General features: G+C 39.2%; 3 long non-coding RNA genes across 5 annotated transcripts in view; 1 reads left to right on the top strand and 2 right to left on the bottom strand.

Annotated features, from left to right (window-relative positions):
- The first annotated feature begins 3,471 nt into the window (after positions 1–3,471).
- The window catches only part of LOC112650792 (uncharacterized), a 34,452-nt gene continuing 17,068 nt past the window's right edge, over positions 3,472–20,855 (top strand). The window contains exons 1-5 of one of the 3 annotated variants that reach the window (XR_007407141.1): positions 3,613–3,872; positions 6,618–6,674; positions 10,253–10,305; positions 13,008–13,057; positions 17,970–18,351. This is a non-coding gene — a long non-coding RNA (uncharacterized LOC112650792). The other 2 variants (XR_007407140.1, XR_003130448.2) reach the window with 2 other exon arrangements.
- The window catches only part of LOC118352794 (uncharacterized), a 30,070-nt gene continuing 19,515 nt past the window's right edge, over positions 10,301–20,855 (bottom strand). Inside the window, exon 3 of the long non-coding RNA XR_004810543.2 lies at positions 10,301–10,674. This is a non-coding gene — a long non-coding RNA (uncharacterized LOC118352794). The remainder of the gene's footprint in view (positions 10,675–20,855) is intronic.
- Positions 13,329–18,544, bottom strand: LOC125753996 (uncharacterized). Its single transcript, XR_007407142.1, has 2 exons — positions 18,064–18,544; positions 13,329–15,058 (listed from the first exon to the last, which is right to left on the bottom strand). It is a non-coding gene; the product is annotated as an uncharacterized LOC125753996 (long non-coding RNA).

The raw sequence follows: 20,855 nt of genomic DNA, 5'->3' as shown, positions 1-20,855 counted from the left end.
CCTCTGGACATTTCATAATGCCATCTAGAATTACTAATGAATGTTGGTTATTAATTTTTGGATTTTAACTAGATTGTGCCAAGACGATTGGATCAGAGTAAATTTGTTACAATTTAAAAGAGAAAGAGTGGCACAATGTGTAGTCACTTATTTTTCTTGCCATTGTGCAATAGTGTAACGCTTAGTTGATTAAATTATACTTCCTACACAACATTTTATTAATAAAACAGAGCACTACTGTCTTTCTCTTAAAATTAAAATAATTTTAGGGATGCCTGGATGGCTCAGTGTTTGGGCATCTGCCTTTGGCTCAGGGTGTGATCCTGGGGTCCAGGGATAGATCTGCATCGGGCTCCCTGCAGGGAGCCTGCTTCTCCCTCTGCCTGCGTCTCTGCCTCTCTTTCTGTGTCTCTCATGAATAAATAAATAAAATCTTTAAAAAATTAAATTAATTTTATTTGTCCTTGAAATCTCCTAACTGCTTGCCCTAAGGGCCAAGCCCATATAATGGTTTTTCTCTAACAGCACCAACATAGAACATCTACCAAAGCCCAGAGAGCACGTCATAAAGTCAGTTATAATTTATCTAACTCCAAAATACTGACAACAATATCATGGAACTTTTTCATGCTTTTGAGTCTCTTCTCCCTTCATAGATGGCCTGCCCCTGGAAGTCAGAAACCAGGTTCAATAATTCATTCAATAAATGTTTACTCAAAATTAGTTCATGAATGATTCACTAAAATATGTGAAGCAACAACGTTGGAAGCATACAAAGTTCTGATTTGTAAGCAACAGAAATCAACTCTGGCCAATTTTAAGAGAAACAAAAAGCCCAATATATCCAAAAACCATTGAGTGTTACACAGAATTACATAGAAGACTGGAAACAGGCTCAGAAAATAGGCAGGAATAAAAGACAGCAGTGCCATGACATAAAACTGGGCAAAAATATTGATGCCCTATATCTGATGACTGGACACTGGAACTCCTACCACTGCGCCTTGGCATTGGACTCTGGAGGCCACTCCTGGCACTATTTCCTAGGAGACTGGATGTGGCTGCCACTTTTTGCTTTGGATTCAAAGTCTGCAGTAGGCATGTCTGATGGGGCTGGCCAGGTTATGGTTATGCAGCCCAACAACCAAGGGCTGGGTAAACAATGATAATTCTTTCTAGCTGCAGTAGGAAGATATAAAACCAACCAATCATAGGAATGAGATTCAGGTACCAGACAACAAAAATAACTTTATTTAAAAAGGATATACATCTACTTTGATGCATGCTGATCATTTTGCACCTCCGATAGATCACCCTAGCAGGAATAGTAAGAGTAGATTATAAAGGCAGAATTGGACTTTCCGTTTGAAGATGCATAGGCTTGAAGCTAAGGAGATAAGAATGTGAGAGAAAGTGAGATGATAAATTTGACAGAACCTGGAGACTGGACTTGAAAAACAAAGGATTGTTGATCATTGTTCTTAGATTTCTCACCTGGGGACTGCATGAATTAAAACAGAAAATTCTGGAGTATCAGAAAATTCAAGGATGATGATAAATACCAGTTAGGGGAATGTTAAGTATAAGGTGTATGTAATCATTTAAATATAAATTCTTTGCAGGTTTTCTTAACAAGACATGGAGTCTATTTTCCCACTTCTTGAAATACAGCTGGTCATATGATTTGCTTTGACCAAGAGAATGTGGCTGAAGTAACATGTGTTTGGCAAGTCTCAACCACAAGTGGTCTTACAGTTTCTATTCTCAGCTTTTCGGAATGCTGTCATCACCTTGTGAAGAAAGTAGCTTCTGAGAACCAGAGAGAACATGAAGCGAGAGAGTTCCAGCCATTCCAGCATTTTGAGCTAAGTCCCCAAATACATGAATGGGCCATTCAACACAAACCAGTCTCCAGCCAGTCCATTAGCTGCCTGCAGACACCTTCATGACCCCAGGCCAGGCCAGCAGAACAACCAGCCAGCTAAGCCCCAAATTACCGAATCATGAGTGAATAAATTATTGGTTTTTTTTAATTATTGTTTTTTAAAGATACTATATTTTAAGATGGTTTGTTATACAGCAATGGAGAACTAATATATTGATAGTAGAATATCTAGGAGCAAATGTCCATTTGGGAGTTGAATATGAGCCTAAGAGCACATGGGAGAGATAATACAGCCTTTATGATGACGGTTAACAGCAAGGACTGCATGAGATCATCCAGCATGCAGTCATATTGTTTCAGTCATGGGCAAAGTTGTTAAAGGTGTTAATTTAAGCCAACATTTAAAACATGAGTAGAGAAAAGAAATTAGTGAAAGAATTATGAACCATACAGTAACGATTCAAGCAAATCCATTAAACAACTAGGAAGTCATGGGTAACTTTGGTGAAAACAATTTGTGTTTTTTAAAATGTTGGTGTAAATTGGTGATGGGTTGAGACATCAAGAGAAAGTAAAGAAAAAGAGATAGTAAGTGGAGACATCTCTTTGCAAATATATTCATGTGACTAAAAACAAAAGATAAAGGGTTTTCCCCAAAAAAGATGGAAAAGATATCTGCATGTTTATAAAATGGCATGAAACTTAAAACAGAAATATAAATTATTCAAAGATTTTAGTGATGATGGGAGTTTCTTGAGGAAAAAGTAGAAGAGGGAACAGGTATAATGGTAGAGACAAGTCTTTTTCAGGAGAAAGACCTGTACATCTCTGATCCTGGAATTAAAAATAAAGATATAAGTATCAAAACCACTAAGGATATGGGAGATAGGGGGATAGGGGTAGGGGAGGCACAATCTACAGTCAATTAAGTGCAGGTAGAAGCAGGAAGCATAAGTAATTTCTGCCTGAGATTCTCCACTTTCTCTGCAAAGTTAGAAATCACTTATTTTCCAAAAGTGGGCATATATGAAGAGACTAGGAGACTCAAGGAGAACGGTAAAGATGTGAGTAGGAAATGGGAGAGGATGTCTGTGGTTTTTTGCTTATGGCCACATAATCTTTGTAGCTCTTCTTGTAAGAACTGTAGTCTGTTTTCCTAATCCTTGAAATCCAGTTGTCTTATGACTTGCTTTGAGTAATAGAAGGCAAAGTGAAGTAAATGTGACTGGCAAGTCTAAGCAATCTGAGTTCAAATACTGGCTCTGCCACTTATTTAGCTGTGTGACCTATGGAAAGTGTCTTTGCTCATTCATTCATTCATTCTTTCATTTAGCACCTATTTGTTGAATAACAGACTCTCATATGTGCCAGGGATTATGCAAAATATTAGATATTCAGCAACAAGAGGCAAAACGTAGCAATAGAGCCACTGCCCACTATGGTTTGAATGTTTATGCCTCCCTAAAACTCATATGTTGAAATTCTAATGCCCAATGTGATAGAACAAGGAAGTAGGGCTTGGGTGGGGAGGTGCTTAGGTCATAAAGACAGAACTCTCATGAGTGGAATTAGTGCTATTATGGAAGAACCCCATGGAGCTCCCCAACCCCTTCTGCCATGTGAGGGCACATAAGAAGTCAACAGTCTATAAGCCCGAAGGGGTCTTTCATCAGAATTTGTCCCTGCTGGCACCCATTTTTGGACTTCCAGCCTCCAGAACTGTGAGAAATAAATTTCTACTGTTTAGGAGCCACCCAGTCTGTGATATTTTGTTATAGCAGCCCAAACAAAGACACTGCCTTTATGGAATTTATAGTCCTTGGAATATATTCTGTGACTTAGTTTTCTGTCTGAAAAATGTGTCTTAAAAATATGTAGCAATTACACTGACATTAGCTACCGCTTAGTGAGTGTAAACTATGTGTGTGACACCAGTCTTATCCCTTAATCATATTATCTCATTCTACACTCCCAATAGAACTAAGAGGTAGGTACTCTTATTTTCTCCATTTTATAGATGAGAAAACTGAAATCAAGAGGTAGAATAACTTATCTAAAGTCATATAGCTAGTAAATTAGGGAGCTGGATATCAAATATGAACAAAATGACTCCAAAGTCTCTCCTTGCTATAAGAAAGCTTTAAATAAATGAATAAATGATGTTAGCAATTGTTATTATTACCATAACCATTGCTTGACTGAGATTAGGAGCCAATTATCTGCTGGTAACACGTCTCCCTCGTTACGTGCTATAAGTTTTCTATCAGTACTCAGTATCAGAGAAGAGAAAATAGACATTTAGATTGACCTGGGATTGGGCTTTTCTTGGGCAAATATAGCAGATGGTTATGGAAATCACCTACTACCAAGAAATTGTTAAAATGAATGTTATATGAGGGCCTAGGTTGGATACTGAAGGAAAGTAAACCAAGAACATGTGATACATTGGGAGAAAATTAAGTTTGAAGAGAAAAGAGTATCAGTTAGATGCAAGAATACTTGTGGTTGGAGTATGGAAGCAAAAGAACAGGAGAGACCATAGGCTGTGGTGCATGAGTGGATCACCTGAGTTAATCTGTCATGACTAGATCACATAGTCTATGCACATAGTGCTCATGTAATAAGCATGTGGGCATAAAAGAGTTTCCTAATGTAATGTTGATAAGGAAACCCTTTTGGTACTTGAACCAAAAGCCTATTTTTGTTTAGGTAGAATCAAATGTTTGTTAATGGTATTAATGAGGAAATTCACCATTGTTTATCAAGAAATGTAGGGTTTCCTTTTGGAATGTAGTGATGACATTAGGTCAGCATTTATCTCTTCTCTTGCTGAAAATAATCCAAAAAGCAACAAGAAATACAGGAGTAGGAAAGCAAAGCACCTAAAATTTTATTTCTGGTGCCATTTTTAGTAAAACCAGGAGAGGAGTTAAAACTCCAGGCTGTATAAAAATGAGAAGCCTGCCCAGAGTGGTAGACACTGGAGGAAGGAGCAGATCTAGAATACTGTGCAGGAGGAGCACGGTAGCAGCAGATCCCACAAAGAGCCAGAAAAAGAAATGTCCTGAAGGTGAAGAGACACTAAATGTAAACCTTTTGCTGTAAGGAGAATAGGGGCAACCAAATGGCAGCACAGGTTTCCTGGGCCTTCCTTGGATCCAAGAGGCAGAGAACATGAGATTAGTGGGGGAATTGTACACACTAGCCTATGTGCCTGTCTTTCTCTATATGTCTCTTGTGAATAAATAAATAAAATCTTTTTTTAAAAAAAGAGTGTAGATGGGCAGGAGAAGAGGAGGTTAGAGATAAAATAAGTGCCTTTGTCTATGTTTCCTAGAAAGCAGAACTTGTGACAAAGGCTTTTGTGCAAGTATGTTACTGGAGAGTAGTGTCTAGAGGATGAGTGGGGGGTGGTTTGGGAGAAGTGAAGCTGGACAGAGGGTCCATATCAAGATGTGCTATCAATTTACACATTGCTTAAGACCTCATTAATTGACCCAATATCAGGTCAACTGAAAAATCTACCTTTGTCTTACTGATTTGGGGTGCCACCTTCTTTGTATGTTAAATTTCCTTTTATTTTTTTTCTATTCAATTCCATTGATCTGTCCTTCTATTCAGGTACCACACTGTTTTTATTACTGAAGATTTAAAATACGTTTGAATATGAGGAAGAGCTAGTCTTCCCGGTGACTGCTCCAGATTTTTCTTGACTATTCTTGTTTTTTGTTTTTCCATGTGACCTTTAGTACCAGCTTGTCTGATTCCAAAATAATTCCCAAATGCTTCTGCTGTTTTTATTGAAGCTCAGCTTTATGATGCAGTTTTTTCCTATTAAAGAAGTGAAATACCTTTCTATATATTCGTCTTCTTCTGCATGTTTCAGTAGCATTTTAAAATGTTCTTTGTGTAGATCCTTAAATAAATCTTAACACTTAATTCCTAAACATTTCATCTTGCTTGTTGAATAGATTTTTTTCCTCCTTTTTATCAAATATATAAAATTTACTTCTGCAGACTGTTTAATTACAACCTTAACTAAATTAGCTTACTTTGCTTGGATTCTTTGAGTTTTCATAATGGAATCTGACCTGTGTCTATATTGAGTCTTAACTTTGATAGATTTATTTTTTGCCTTGAAGTCAAAAGCAAATTCTTTGCATTTAATAAATGTTATTTGAACCCAGACCACATCGTCTATAAAAGCATTACTCCAGGGCAGCCCGGGTGGCTCAGAGGTTTAGTGTGGCCTTCAGCCCAGGGTGTGATCCTGGAGACCCGGGATTGAGTCCCATGTCGGGCTCCCTGCATGGAGCCTGCCTCTCCCTCTGCCTGTGTCTCTGCCTCTCTCTCTCTCTCTCTCTCTCTCTCTCTCTGTGTCTCTCATGAATGAATAAATAAATAAAATCTTTTTTTAAAAAAAGCATTACTCCATCCTAATTTAGGCATATGAAGTAATATTATGATTGCTGTGGATCTGTTTACTTTTCTTGAGAAGAATATTGAGGACACTATTTAGTTGTCATTTTTTATTATCACCAAGTAATCCACAGGTACCCTGGGAGCATATTTACTATAATTTAGTGAATACATAAATATTTAGTAAAGATATATTTCATAATATTGAAAGAAAAAATATGTGGCTTTTATATTTAAAACGTTTCAATTATTCTGGTATATGTGTTCTCTCCTACCATGAAACATCCCACCGATTTCCCACATATGCCTCAAGCTATAACAAATCCTTCCTGAGCCACAGAGATCTGAAGCACCACCTATTGGGAACCAGGTATATAAATATCGAAGAAAAGCTAGAAGGATCAAGCTACTATCATTGATCAGAGCTAAAGTGGATAGGTGAATTGATGCACGCATATATAAATCACAATAGTCAGAAACCAAGCAAATAGACAATAATCCATGGAGGAGGAGTTGTATATAATAGAGGATAAAAAGAATCGATGACAGAAAGACAAGGCAGAAATATCAGACATAACTAATTAAAGATGAGAAACAAATTATCCAGCACAAAAGGAAGGAGCTATCAGTAAATGTGATGGGCTGTAATGCAGCTGTTAAAATGATCACTGTGATAATCAGATAGAAACATTGAAACTGTATTTATAGGGGATCCCTGGGTGGCGCAGCGGTTTGGCGCCTGCCTTTGGCCCAGGGCGCGATCCTGGAGACCCGGGATCGAGTCCCACATCGGGCTCCTGGTTCATGGAGCCTGCTTCTCTCTCTGCCTGTGTCTCTGCCTCTCTCTCTCTGTCTGTGACTTAAGTAAATAAATAATAAATAAAATATTTAAAAAAAAAAAAAGAAACTGTATTTACAAAATGATTCTAAGTGAATAAGGCATGTTTGGTATTATTATTTCTAATAAAAAATCAACTCCATGTGGACAAGATTTGTGAGAGAATATAAAGAAATAAATATTAAAGAGTTGAGATTATGTTGAGATTAAGAAAATAAACTTTATTAACTTGAAACCAGGTAATTTTTATTTTTTTCTTTTTAAAGATTGTATTTATTTATTCACAAGAGACACAGGGAGACAGGCAGAGGCACAGGTAGAGGGAGAAGCAGGCTCCTTGCAGGGAGCCTGATGCGGGGCTTGATCCCAGGACACCAAGATAATGACCTGAGTGGAAGGCAGAGGCTCAACCACTGAGCCACCCAGGTGCCCCTTGACAGTAATTTTTAAATCCTATTATTAAGATTGAATTTAAGAGAATAGGCAAAGGGATGGCAGCTAGAAGACCTTTTAACTAAGGCATTTGTTTGCTTCAGTCGAGACATTTTAGATGCCTCCTGTTATTATCATTATTAAGAGCTAATATTTATTTATCAGGTCCTGTATGCTAAGTCCTTAAAGCAAAAGTCAGTCCTTAACCATGGTTAGGATCAGCTTTGCATATATCACTCCTTGAACTCCAGTAAGAAATGGATAAAATGAGAGTATATACTGCATATGGGGAGAGAAAAAGAGAATGACAGAGAGAGAGAGAGAGGAAGAGGGAAGAGACAAGAGAGAGACACCAAAATAAAGGATTTTATGCTATTCTCTCAAGGAGGATGTGAAAGAAATCCAAGAGATCACATCTGCCCTCAAGGCATTGAGAGCCTCACTGAATGGGGAGGGGAGGGAAGGCCCTAAAGAATTGGCAGTAAAATACTCTGTTTTCTATTGCCTTGAAGTGCAAGATGAGATTTGAAAAAATAAATACTACAAAAAAGAAACTGCACCAGTGTTTCTGACCAGTATTGGAATCCGTGCAGGATAGTTCTTCAGTTTTGCGAGACTGCCACGGGCATTGCTAGATGGTTTCAATCCCCGGCCAGTTTTACCCAACTATTGTGTCAAACAGAATTGAATTGAATTGAATTGAAAATATCCTACACATCTACTTATAAATTGAGATCCTTAGATCAAATGTTTTCAAATTTCAGTGTTCCAAAGAATCTTAGTTGTTTTTGTTTGTGTTCTTCTACTTATCCATATTGAAAACTTCAGTAAAAAAATAATGCCATGAGGGGTGCCTGGCAAGCTCAGTCAGTTGGGGGTCTGCTCCGCTCAGATCATGATCTCAGGGTCCTGGGATTGAGCCCCGCACCAGGTTCCCTGCTCAGAGAGGAGTCTGTTTCTCCCTCTCCCACTGCCCCACCCCCTGCTGGTGCTTTCTCTCTCTCTCTCTCTCTCTCTCTCTCTCTCTCTGATTCAAATAAATAAATAAAATCTTAAAAAAGAAATAATACCATGACTCTCCAAAACCCTGCGGCATCTTTGCTGAAAACTCCTCTTTTTCTCACCTCCCACATGAGATCAATCAACACATTGAGTCTGCTCTGCCTTTAAAACTATCTTCACTTCTATCTTTCACTACCACACCACGTCATACGAGCCCCCCACCGTCTCTCACCTGAGTTATTGCAGTAACCTCCTGTTAGGGACTGAATGTTTGTGTCCCTCCAAAATTCTTAGTTTGAATCCCTGACCCCGTTGTGATGATATTCAGTGCTGGGGCTTTTGGGAGGTGATTAGGATTTGATAAAGTCATGAGGTTAGAGCCCTGGAATGAATCGTGCCCTTAGAGGAAGGCACAAGGAAGTACCTGTGCGCACTCTCTCTATGTGCACACACACTGAGGAAAAGGCCATGTGTGCACACAACAAGACGGTAGTCACCTACAAGCCTAGGGAAGAGGTCTCAGAATAAAAACCTTGCCAGCACTTTGATCTTGTAATTCCAGTCTCCAGAACTGTGAAAAATACATTTCTATTATTGAGCCTCCCAGTCTATAGTATTTTGTCACAGCAGCCCTAGCAGGCTAGCCAGTAGACCTCCCAACTAATCTCCCTGGTGCCCTGCTTGCCTTGTCCACGTCATTCTCAGCACAGCAATGACAGCGAGCCCAGGAAAAGTACCAATCAGTTATTATTATTATCAGTACCATTTCCTCCTCAGAGCACTGTAGTGACTTCCTTTGTTGTTAAAGTTAAAAACAAGATCCTTACTTGGCCCTTCATGACTTGGGTCCTGGGGACACTTTGAAATGGCTTTTGATATCCTTTCCTAACTTCTCCCCGTGCTAAGTTTGTTTGTGCCTCGGGGCCTTTGCAAAATCTGTTTCATTTGTGATGGGACATTCTCACTCCCTCACTCAAGAAGGCCTTGACTCAAATGTTCTTGACCACCCTTAGCTCAAGGGTCAATGTCCTTTCCTTCCATATAACCACTTCCTATGGCCTTCCTTTACTTTTTTCTTTTTTTATTTATTGCTTCCTTTTTGCCACATTATGTATTTTGCTTATTTATGTTGTTTCCTGTGGGTCCTCCTCCCATATATAAGCTCCACAAGAACGAGAGTTTGTTTTCCTTGTTGTTCACTGCTATTCACCCAGTATCCGGTACAGGGCTTCTCAACTTTTTTTTCACTGTTGCTCTCCTAGGAAGATTTTTTTCAGACATTTTTTCAGACATTTGTCTTTGTAGCTCCACTGCCTTATTGAGGGCCTAGAACATACAGTATGTACCTAATAAAGACTATTTGAATAAATAGAGGCTATCTCTATTCAAGAGGAGTTTATCATAAATCTAGAACTTGAATAGAGACTCAAAGTACATATTGAATTTCACTGGGGAAACGCTTCTCAGGGGAGAGATATTACGGAAAAAGATTGTCATGAAATATTGGGGAACCCGAAAAACCATATTGAGTATATATAAAGTGAAATTTGGTTATGAAAAGTCTTAAGAACAAATCTTGGGGGTTTGGATTAAACGCTGAAACAAAAAGAAACCATTACAGGAATTTACAGAATGAAGAAACGTAGTGAGAATTTTTTTTTTTTTTTTTTTTTTAGGAAAATGCCTGGCAGCAGTATGAAAGATGAATCAGAAAGAGGAGAGAATGAAGGTATATAAATTTACTAGGACAGTGCCAGTAGTAGATGTGCATTGAAGAGATGACAATTATAATGGGGAAGAATGGAAAGAGTCGAGGGTACTTCTGAAGAAAACTTGGCAGGGCATTTTCTCACTAAGAGGTTCTGGCTGTAAGTAACAGAAAGTGATTTAAACAACAAGTAATGACATGACTCCCATTGCTGGATGTCCAAAAGTAGTGCACCTGTTGGGACAGACTTAATCCAGTTTTCTGAGTTCCATTCTCTTGAGATTTTTTTTTTTTTTGACTCTGCACTCCTCCATTTGTTGGTGTCATCCCCAATGTGGTATTAATATAAGGATCTTCCTTCCAGATGTCACATCCACCCGGGAATATATCCTGAGAAAAAGCAAGGGAAAAAGAATTGCTTCTAAAAGCTCTCTCAGAAGATAAAAGAAGGGGCACCTGGGTGGCTCAGTGGTTGAGCATCTGCCTTTGGCTCAGGTCATGATCCCGGGGTCTGGGGATCGAGTCACGCATCAGCCTCCTCGCAGGGAGCCTGTTTCTCTCTCTGCCTATGTCTCTGCCTCTCTCCATGTATCTCATGAATAAAGAAATAAAATATTTTTTAAAAAGAAAGAAAAAAGAGCTCCCAGAACCCCCAACAAATATATCCTTGAATCTCAGGGAACTGCACTGGTTTGCATGACAATTGCTGAACCAATTGGGCAAGAGAGGAGATTCTGCTTAGACCATTTTGGTACATTTCTGGACTTGGGAGAGGATTTAACTTCTTCTGAGCCATATGGGCTACCTAGGAGAAGATTGGCTGACAAGTTAATCAAATGGACAGTGAGAAATGACCCTGGGACCAAGGGGAAATATCAGAGTTGGAAACAGATATTTACATGTCACTCGTCTAGAGGTGAATGAGCTGCCCAGAGAGTGAGTGTAGAAAAGGGGCAGATGATAAATCTTGTGCTCAGATTGGGGGAAGGAGTAAAAAGAGAACCTAGCAGATTACAAAAACAAAGAGTTGTCAGGGAGAGATCAAAGGAGTAGTAAATATAGTATAATAATAGCAGTTGAAGAAAAAAATTTCATGAAGAAGGTGTCAAATGGTACAAGGAGATCATGGAGAAAAGAGCTAACAAAGTCAGGTCACGGGCTAAAAAGGAATAAGAAGTTTGTAACAAAATCATGAAAAGATTCATAAAATATTTCCAAACAGTACCAAAGGCCAATTTCAAGTTCTCAGCATAAATCTGCGATAGGTCAAGTCAACTGGCTTCCTCTCACAAGTTAATGTGACTTCTGCACAGATAACAACTACAGAAAGGTTGATCCCAGCATTGAGAATGTGTTACTGGGCTTGGGAGAAGACAAAGTATTGACAGAATTTAGAGTCCTAGTTGACTATATCCAGTGGTTGACTATGAAATTTAAAGTGGAGGGGGACTCGTAAGCCAAAGGGTGCTAATAGACTGATTTCCCTCACTTATCAGGTGACACAGCCAGCTTGCAGTTCTGTTTTCATCGGATTTGCAATATAACATAGCAGACTTGCTAGCTTTGTGCCTTAGTTTGAGTTCCCTTGAAAACAGCACTTAAAATAAGGACTTGGGGTGTGGGTAGTTGATTTGGGAGGTAAGTCTAGGACGAAGAGCATTGGAGGTAAGACAGGTAGTGATAAAACCCATAAGGCCTATGTTCCTGATTTCAGCCAGATACCACAACAGGGCAGTAGAGTTACCAGCCTTCCACCCCCAGCTCAGGTGGGAGTGGCTTTGCCCCAGTGCTCCAAAGCTTTCTCTGGAATTGCAGAGGTGTGTGACCATCCTGGGGCAACCCTCCACCAGCGGGAGATGGCACTAGGTCAGTAAGTGCCTGCTGTGCCAGTGGGTCACCGCTGTAGGCAACTAAGATGGAGTCCATGGGGGGGACATGCAGAGGAACCGTAGAGAAGGCCCCCAGATTTCTGCCATCTGGAATAGGGAGAGTTGCCTCCAGGTGTTAACGCTTGAACAATCCCCTGCACCTACACAGGTGTTTCAAAGAAGGCCCCGAGGCAGAAAAGCAAGGAGGCACTAGGTCCTGTGGTGGTGAGATGCAGGCAGTTGCAGCCCAGGGTCCACCCCAGCTGTCGGGCACAGCTGCTCTGAAGTCAGCAGCTTAGGGAACTGTGACGTGGGCATCGCACACACCTGCTGCACCAGGGTTTCTCAGCCACAGCGCTATGGACATTTTGAACCAGACGATTGTTACGGAGGCTTTCTTATGCACTGTAGAATGTTCTGTAGTATCCCTGGCTTTTTCTCACAAAATGACAGTTGCCTCCTGCCCAGTTGTGACCATAAAAAGCATCTATAGACATTGTCACATGTCCTCAGGAAGGCGCCATCGTCTTCAATTGAGAACCGCTACGCAACACTGCCAACTTGGGCAAGTTGCTTCACTTCTCTAAATCTCAGTCTCTTATCTGTAAAATAATATAGTACCAGCCCCATGGGCTTTGGGGGAGGGTGAAATGAGATAGGAAACCTTAAGCACTGAGCAGAGTACCTGGCACATTGTTTATGTTTAATAATAATAATAATAATAATAATAATAATAATGTAGGAAACTTCTGTACTGCAGAGTGGTGTCTTTTTATGACTAGAACTCAGTTTATTTTCCCCTTCTCTGATTAAAAATAATGATAATAAGATACTTATCCCTAATATCTGTTTCAGCAGGTGAATCAGAGGCTGAATCTCAGTGTGAATAAATCAAAGTGGAAAAGGTCAGCATCAATCACTTTTGATCATCTTCCATTACCAAACACCAATTAATGCTTTTAAGTTAAACATGACCATGTGTCATTTTGTTGGAGCTAAGTGATCACGGCGTGTGAAGGAGATAAAAGAACTCAGCTTAGAAAGTGAATAGAAAATTAGAGTATTGTATTCAAGAATAATCCCGCAGAGTTTACACTTCATTATTCTACCAAATGCAGATTTAAGATGTACACTTACTAAAACAAATTTTTTTAACACAAGTCTGCAATCTCAGACTCAAAGGCATGAATATTTTAGGTTTATTAGCATACACTGAATACCACCAGCATGCAAACACTGAAATGAATTTAAGGAAATTGTTAATGATTCATTACACAGAGTTATTAGATTTTTGGGTGATCGGAGCAAATGCATTAGCAAAAACAATTATGCACTGATACAATGAAGAGCCGCTCTCAGGGAAAAAGTCATTAGTGTAATAAAAAGGACATTTTGCAGGAGTTCCTCCTGTACGTTCTTTGACTCGATCACAAACAGCTGTTGCCATCTGCCAGGGAGAGCCCTTGGCAGAGATGCTTGACAAACCTCTGCCAAGCCCTCATGTGTGGAGAATGTCTACCCCAGAACTCTCAGAGACTGAGTATTGAGAAGCAGCAAACGAATCTCCAATGAGACTGATTTATCTCATTCTTAAGGGCTTATAGGAGAAAAATAAAACAAGATGAGCATGAAAAGTATATTCATGGGAAGTTGCTTTTGCAGCTTCTGCTTCTGCCTCTTTGAAACTTTTACAGGGTGTGTGCTTTCACCCACAGTAGACTCACTGTTCAAATCTATTCCATCGTAGCATATCTCCTTTTTAATGGGTCTTTGGGCAGTTTCACGTGTTTGTGGCAAGACATCATCATTTTTGTATCCTCGGGACATGGTGCAGAGCGCTCATAAATGATGAATGAGTGAATGACTGAAGACGAATGTCGCTTGGTCCAGTTCACCATGACTGGTGTAACAGACCCTTAAGATCAATTAAGAACTTAAAATAGCAGTCTGAGCGTTCACAGGGATATCTTCACAAGAGCTGTACCTCAGAACCCTGAACCTTTCTATTATGGCTTAGCCTTCCTAGAATAGATGCGGTCCAAGGCAGCAGGAAATGAGGCAATCATGTGTAGACACCGAATGCTCAAGCTATGTGACATAGACCAGATCCACACTCCCCCCCCAAAAAAAAGAAGGTAGTCAATCTTCCAGATCAATGAAACAGAAAAAGACACTTGCCAGAAATTTCCAGATAACTCAGGCAAAGTGTGTTCCTTTTTCTGCTTGAATTAATAGTATAATTGCCTCACTTCTCCATTTGTCTATTCATGTTCAGACATAGCTTCAGATAAAATAACTTGAGGCAGAGAGTCCTAGGGGGATAAAAGAGAAGGAGCCCAGAGACAAAGGAGGAACCTTCAAAATTAGCTCAACTGTGTGTCACAGAGCAGCTTGAATGCATCCAGGTGGCAGTCTGGAAATTATGAATCGAAACTGGATCTACACAAATGATTAGGAAATGCCTGTTTGAATTTTACAAATGAGAATGTTAGCTATTTTCACAATGTGAAACATTTGGTTTTACCTTCACGTATGAATATGTCAAAAGTATCTCTCTTACTGTTGATTGCAAAGAGGCTTTCCTGTAAGAATTCAATCTGGAAAACTTAAAAGAAATAGTGATGAAGATGAAATGGTTTTAAAAACTAAGGTCTCCCAGGAAATGATTTTGAATCATAAAAAAATCAAATTGAGTGCACTAAAGTCTCACGATGATGTTATCTCTGAAGTCCTGGCTCTGAGATCATGCTAGAGATGGAACAATATATGGACGAGTGCCTTCCGGGGCTCCCATTATCGGTCTGGGTTATATTTTATCCAAGACAACTCAACCGCTGTTGCCCTCGTCATGTTTGTAGCCAGTCACGAACTCCAGATTATTACAGATCATGGCAGAGTTCTAAGATCTAATAGAAAAATAAACAGGCACCATATAAATTAAATAAAATAATCTGTGAAAAAGCTTTGTTAAGCTGCAACACACCATGCAAATCTGAGTTATTATTATGGTACAGAAGGCTCATTGGAGTTTTTTTTTTTTCTTTTAATAAAAGAACGTGACTAATTTCAAGAATGAAACCTCATTAAATTTTTTAACCTGATTTTCCTTTTTAAATTGTTGGAAGCTTATCTATTTCCGGTGACTAGATTTCTGTCTTGAAACTAGATCTCTCCCTGCTGGGATTGGATTTCACAGAGACTACTGGGAAGCATCACCTCTGGAACTGTTTAAGTCAAAGGAAGATGGAATTAGTCTACCTGCAGTAAGGGAATTTACCATAGAAAACATAGAACAGGAAAAAAAATAATGAAAGGAAAGCAAATCAAGATCACTGTGGACTTTTGAGTACCGGTAGTTAAAACTGTAGCTAGGGTACTCTTGATTACTTGGAATTCTATTCTTGGACCTTGAAAAGAATGCACAGACTTCCTTTGAGTCAGACTCGGGATATAAAATAAAATGATTTTATTGTATTAAGCTAAATGACCTGCAAAATAATTTTTTTCCTGGTAGACTTAATCCTTTTTCCCCAGCCCTAATAGTTTAAAAATGATATGTAAAACTGATATAAATTTAAAAAAATAAAATACATAAACATTCATGCATTTTTAAAATAGTCTCCAGGAGTCATAAGACTGTAGTGAATGACATTATAAACCAAATTGTCAATGATATTTTTCGCTTTAACATTCTTATTCGTTATTTAAGAATTGTTGGTTTTTTTTTTTTCCTTTCAGAGTTTGGTGCTCTGAAAAGAAAAGGTGTGCTTTTAGATGTCTTATCAGATTAAATAATTTTAATATTAAATTCCTTCGGAGACTTTGTCATATTTTGTCTCCCATTAGTTAAAAAAATGAGCACATCCCAATTGATCTATATTAAAACATTTATGAAAAACAGGTAATTTAAAGATGTTTTAATTAAAGCATTTGATCTTAAGAAGAGATCATTAACTCCAAATCAAAGATGCTTTTTATAATTACCTTTGATGGACTTAAGAATAACACATCCTACTCAGCCATTGCTTCATTATTTGTTATTGTTGTTTTCACTGTGTCCTTGGGCTTTCATCACTTCATAAATTGCTTTTAGATGCCTATGTTGCTACTCTGAGTCCCATCTGGGAGATTCTATACTTTGAACACATTATGATGCAGTTTGCAGCAATTTTGTCTCAGTAGAGATCAGTTTTTCTGAGTAGGATCTAGTAAAATTCAATTTGAATGAAATTTAGTGGGTTAATCAAATTCTCCTGACAAAACTTTGTAGAATTAACTATTTTATAAAATGAGAGGTCTATTTTTAAACACTTAAATTTCTTTATTCAGAAATTTGGGTCACAATATTGCTTTAGTAAGGTATACTTGAAAATATCTGTTTTCATTCTCACCAGTTTTACTTTCTTTTACATTTTTTAAATAAACAAACAAACAAACAAAAAGAAAATCAAAGGACTCACTAGTGTATTGATAGTGGTGCTACAGTTCCCAAAATACTCTTTAAGATGGGGATTAAGAATGACCAGAATTGGAAACCTATTACCTTTTTATTATTGTTGTCATTTAAAATACTTTAAACCATATTTAATAAAATAAATTCACTCAAAAATATTTAAATACATAGATGTTATATTGTTTCGACCATAGGAAATGGTATGGGGAAAATTATATTTCAAAATAATTCTGGGACGCCTGGGTGGCTCAGTGGTTGAGCATCTGTCTTCAGCCCAGGGCATGATCCCGGGGTCCTGGGATCGAGTCCCACATCGGGCTCCCTGCATGGAGCCTGCTTCTCCCTCTGCTTGTGTCTCTGCCTCTCTCTGTGTGTCTCTCATGAACAAATAAATATATTTTTAAAAAGTGATTCTGAGTGATCTCATACACACACATACACACACACACTCCACCCATGATTTTTTTCCAGAGCCTAAGAACCTGTAGTAGTCTTGTGGTCCTACAATTGAAAGTAATCTTGGGAAATATGAAAGATTGACATGAGATCTTCCAGGTCACGTATGATTTACCCCAAACATGATGCAACAACATACTTTCTATTCCTGCAATGAAAATTTATATAAATATATTTAAAAACCAAATGAAAACTTTTAGAATCAGGTAGTCATTACAGTGGGATTCACATATCAGCTTTGCTTTGCTTTTTGTGGATAACACAAGTTGGAGGCGTATTCTATTTTTGACCATATTTCTGATTAACATTATGTAGTCGTATTAAAGGATAATTCGAGTAATACTCTCCAGTGCTTAGCCTTTTTCATTTAATGGATTATTTTCCCTTTCAAGTTTTTGCAGAAGCTGAACGAGGATGGGGCCTTAGATGCTACTCTCCTAATAAGAGGAAGAAAGTACATTCTATCAAATGTTCAAATGTGTCTATTCTTAGGTTTTATTCTAATTTAATAACATTAAAAATTAATCTCTACTCTTTAGGAAAGTAAAAATTTTAGAGGAGGGATTGGAGAAAGGATTTATGTGGATACTTGATTATTTAATTATTCAAGTCCGTCGCTCCTCCTAGAGCTATAAATCAGACTAGATAGGGCCTGGTGCTTTGTGACAGTGACTTGGCATTTAGAAATCCGTAATGATGGGTCACTTTAAACCATGGGTATTACCCAACCTCTTATCATAAGCAACATCCCAGGGCAAAGGGAAACCATCTTTTTAAGGGTGGATGGTATATTTCATTAGACTTTTGCTATGGCCAGTTTTTTTTTAATTTTTATTATTTTTTTTAATTTTTAGAATGTATTATGCCAACTTTGTTCCAAACATACTATGTCCCTCCTTTGTTACTAGCCCATCTCTTCCAAGCTAAGAAGAAACAATCAAGAGAGACCTCTCTATTCTTCAGTTTCAGAAGCTCCACACCTCCTTGCTCCCCTCAGCTCACCTCCTTTTCGAAGACAGCTTGCTGCTGACACCTCACTGCTGACTTCCACAGCCGGCCTCAGCAAACTGTCCCTGGCAAAGCCTCATGCACTTGGAGGTGCTTGTCAGAGGCGGCCTAGGATTGGACCTTCCCTTGCGGGAGCTTCCAAAACACCTTCCTCTGCACAGGGGTCATAAGTTCAGACACAGAATGATCCGTGGTAGCACTTTCTCCCTCTGAAAGGAAATTTCACAGAGACAAGGGAAGAAATCTAGACTGGAGCAACCAACTGGAGATTAGAAACTGAAAGTAGGTCTGGATGAGGAAGATTGGAGCTGTTGATAGCAGCAGAATTCTGAATTCTCAACCATTCTTGAGTAAATGGTGAAAAGAAAAGTCATAAAGATTAATCATTTCTGACGCTAAAGGAGGCGTTTGTTTTATTGGCCACCAGATACGTATATAATCCTTTCCCTTTCTTCTTCCACAGTGCTGTTCTAGAGCAAAGGCATGGGAGGAAAGGAGGAGACCGAGTAGGGAGGGGTGGAGGCCAGTCTTCAGGGGTGAAAATGCTAGAGTTTCACAATGTCTTCCCCTGTCAGCTTCCTGTGTTTCTGTTGTCTTCCTCTAAAACTTCTCTATTTTTACTGTCAGGCTGAATGAGCTGGAACATTCTCAGGAGGATCTTTGCCTATTACACAGGATCTCTCTCTTAACAGACAACTACTTCATCATCATTAAAAAAAAATGGCGGTAACAAGATCAGACTATATAGACTCTTCTTAAAGTCAGTGTTAGGGACTTTGTAACACCTCTTCCAGTTTCCTCCCCAGATTTCATCTGATTTTGTGGTTGCTGTTGTTCATCAAAACAGAGAAAGATCATCCTCCATATTCATTATTTGGAGAAAAAAAAATGGTAGCCTATTTATAGCTGAAAATTGTTGCCCTGTAGAAAAATGGGGAGGGGATATCATCTTGTGCCAAGGCTCTGTGACCAGGCAGGGGATGATGGTGCGCCCATTGATTCCAAGGACTACACGATGGGGTACATCGCTCCATCTAATTATCCCGATTCATTGGCTGTTAATGCTGTCAGGAGTTTTTGACAGAAAACCAACACATCAGAGATAAAACTGAATGCATTAATTCTGGTCCTTTAAGCCTAAAATATTAACATAGCAACCAATCTGATGGAGGGGATGCGCTGAGGGGGAGGGGCTAGTATCACAGCTGCACAATTGCATGTTGTAATCACTGCTGTTATCTTGTGTGCTTTATATTCAGTAGTTCTCTGATAGTCTCTGTGCTGAGCACTGCATATTGATTTGGAGAAAAGTAAATGAGTTTATGAATGCACGAGGCCTTTCTGGTATACTTAGAACAATTCACTTCCTTTTTTTCTCCTCTGATTTATTTTCTAACTGCAAATGTCACATGACTCACTTATTTTTAACTTTTTTATTATCTAATTTACTAGGCAGGCTATTTGATAGGGTTAACATGCAAAAATTAAATTAAATTAAATCAGCAATGAATTTCTTCTTAATAAGAGCCTGGTTCAAAACTCACATTCAAATGTTCTGACACGGTATACAGGATATTTATGTAAATCATCCTACTCAGACATCTAGAAGGTACAGGGGAGCAGAGATTATGTGAGAAAGGCGGCACTTGGATTCAAACATGAGGCCTTGGAGTTGTTGGAAACCTCAAGTGTTCTCGGAGGAGACACTTCAGATTGTAGATATGCCCCGAGGCTGGCTGGTGGGAAGTGAATGCTTTCCTTAAAGAGGACAACTGTGATGCTCACCCTTCATGAAGAAGGCTGGAGAGCAAAGAGCACCTGTCCTGGGGACAGTGTTATTTAGAGTCCCCTCCCTCCATCAGCTGGCTCCATTTGAGCCACCATCTCCAATCTGGGAGGACACACTGAGCTAGTGGATGTCATTGAGTTTAAAAAGAACACCTTGAGGTGGGACGCCTGAGTGGCTCCGTGGTTGAGCACCTGCCTTTGGCTCAGGGCGTGATCCGAGTCCTGGGATTGAGTCCCATATCGGGCTCCCTGCATGGAGCCTGCTTCTCCCTCTACCTGTGTCTCTGCCTCTCTCTCTCTCTCTCTGTGTGTGTGTATCTTTCATGAATAAATAAATAAAACCTAAAAAGAAAAAAAAAGAACACCTTGAGGGCTAAATTCTCTCTCATATGATAGGTAGCTGTCATTTATTGTGTGCCAAATGCACCAGGCATGATGCTGGATACTTGATATAAGAAGCTCATTTAATCCTAAAACAACCCTGCAGGATAGGTTTTATCATTATTCCCTTTTTGGGGTTAAGGAGATTGAGGCTTAGGACGGTGAAGTCACTGGCCCAGTCTTAACATGGCTAGAAAGAAGGAACATAGACTCTGACTCATGTTCTGATTCAGGCACACCCATCATTGCTCTCGAATACTCCCCAGGCTCCCTCCTAACCTGCTGTCAAGATGCCAAGCAGGCAGCTGGTACCTCATAAGATGACCCCCGGCTCTGGCATCGAGAGACCTGTGCTCACAAGGTGTCCTGCCTCTTTTTAGTACATGACCAGTATGTCAGGCTGTTCCCTCATCCCTGGCTGGTAAGATGGGGAAATTAGACTTACAGCAAAGAACAGAATTAAACCCATTTTCTAAGCAGAGTACTTGGTATATAATAGGTGCTCAATTCATGTGTGTTGAGTCTGTCTCTTGTGTGACTTAATTCTATCAAGAAAATAGATTTGTCAGAGGCACCTGGCTCAGTTGGTGGGCGTCTGCCTTCAGCTCTGGTCATGA

Source organism: Canis lupus, chromosome 29, assembly GCF_003254725.2.
Source record: "Canis lupus dingo isolate Sandy chromosome 29, ASM325472v2, whole genome shotgun sequence".
In the NCBI taxonomy this organism is placed as follows: Eukaryota; Metazoa; Chordata; class Mammalia; order Carnivora; family Canidae; genus Canis; species Canis lupus.
This window is presented reverse-complemented; position numbering and strand designations above follow the sequence as displayed.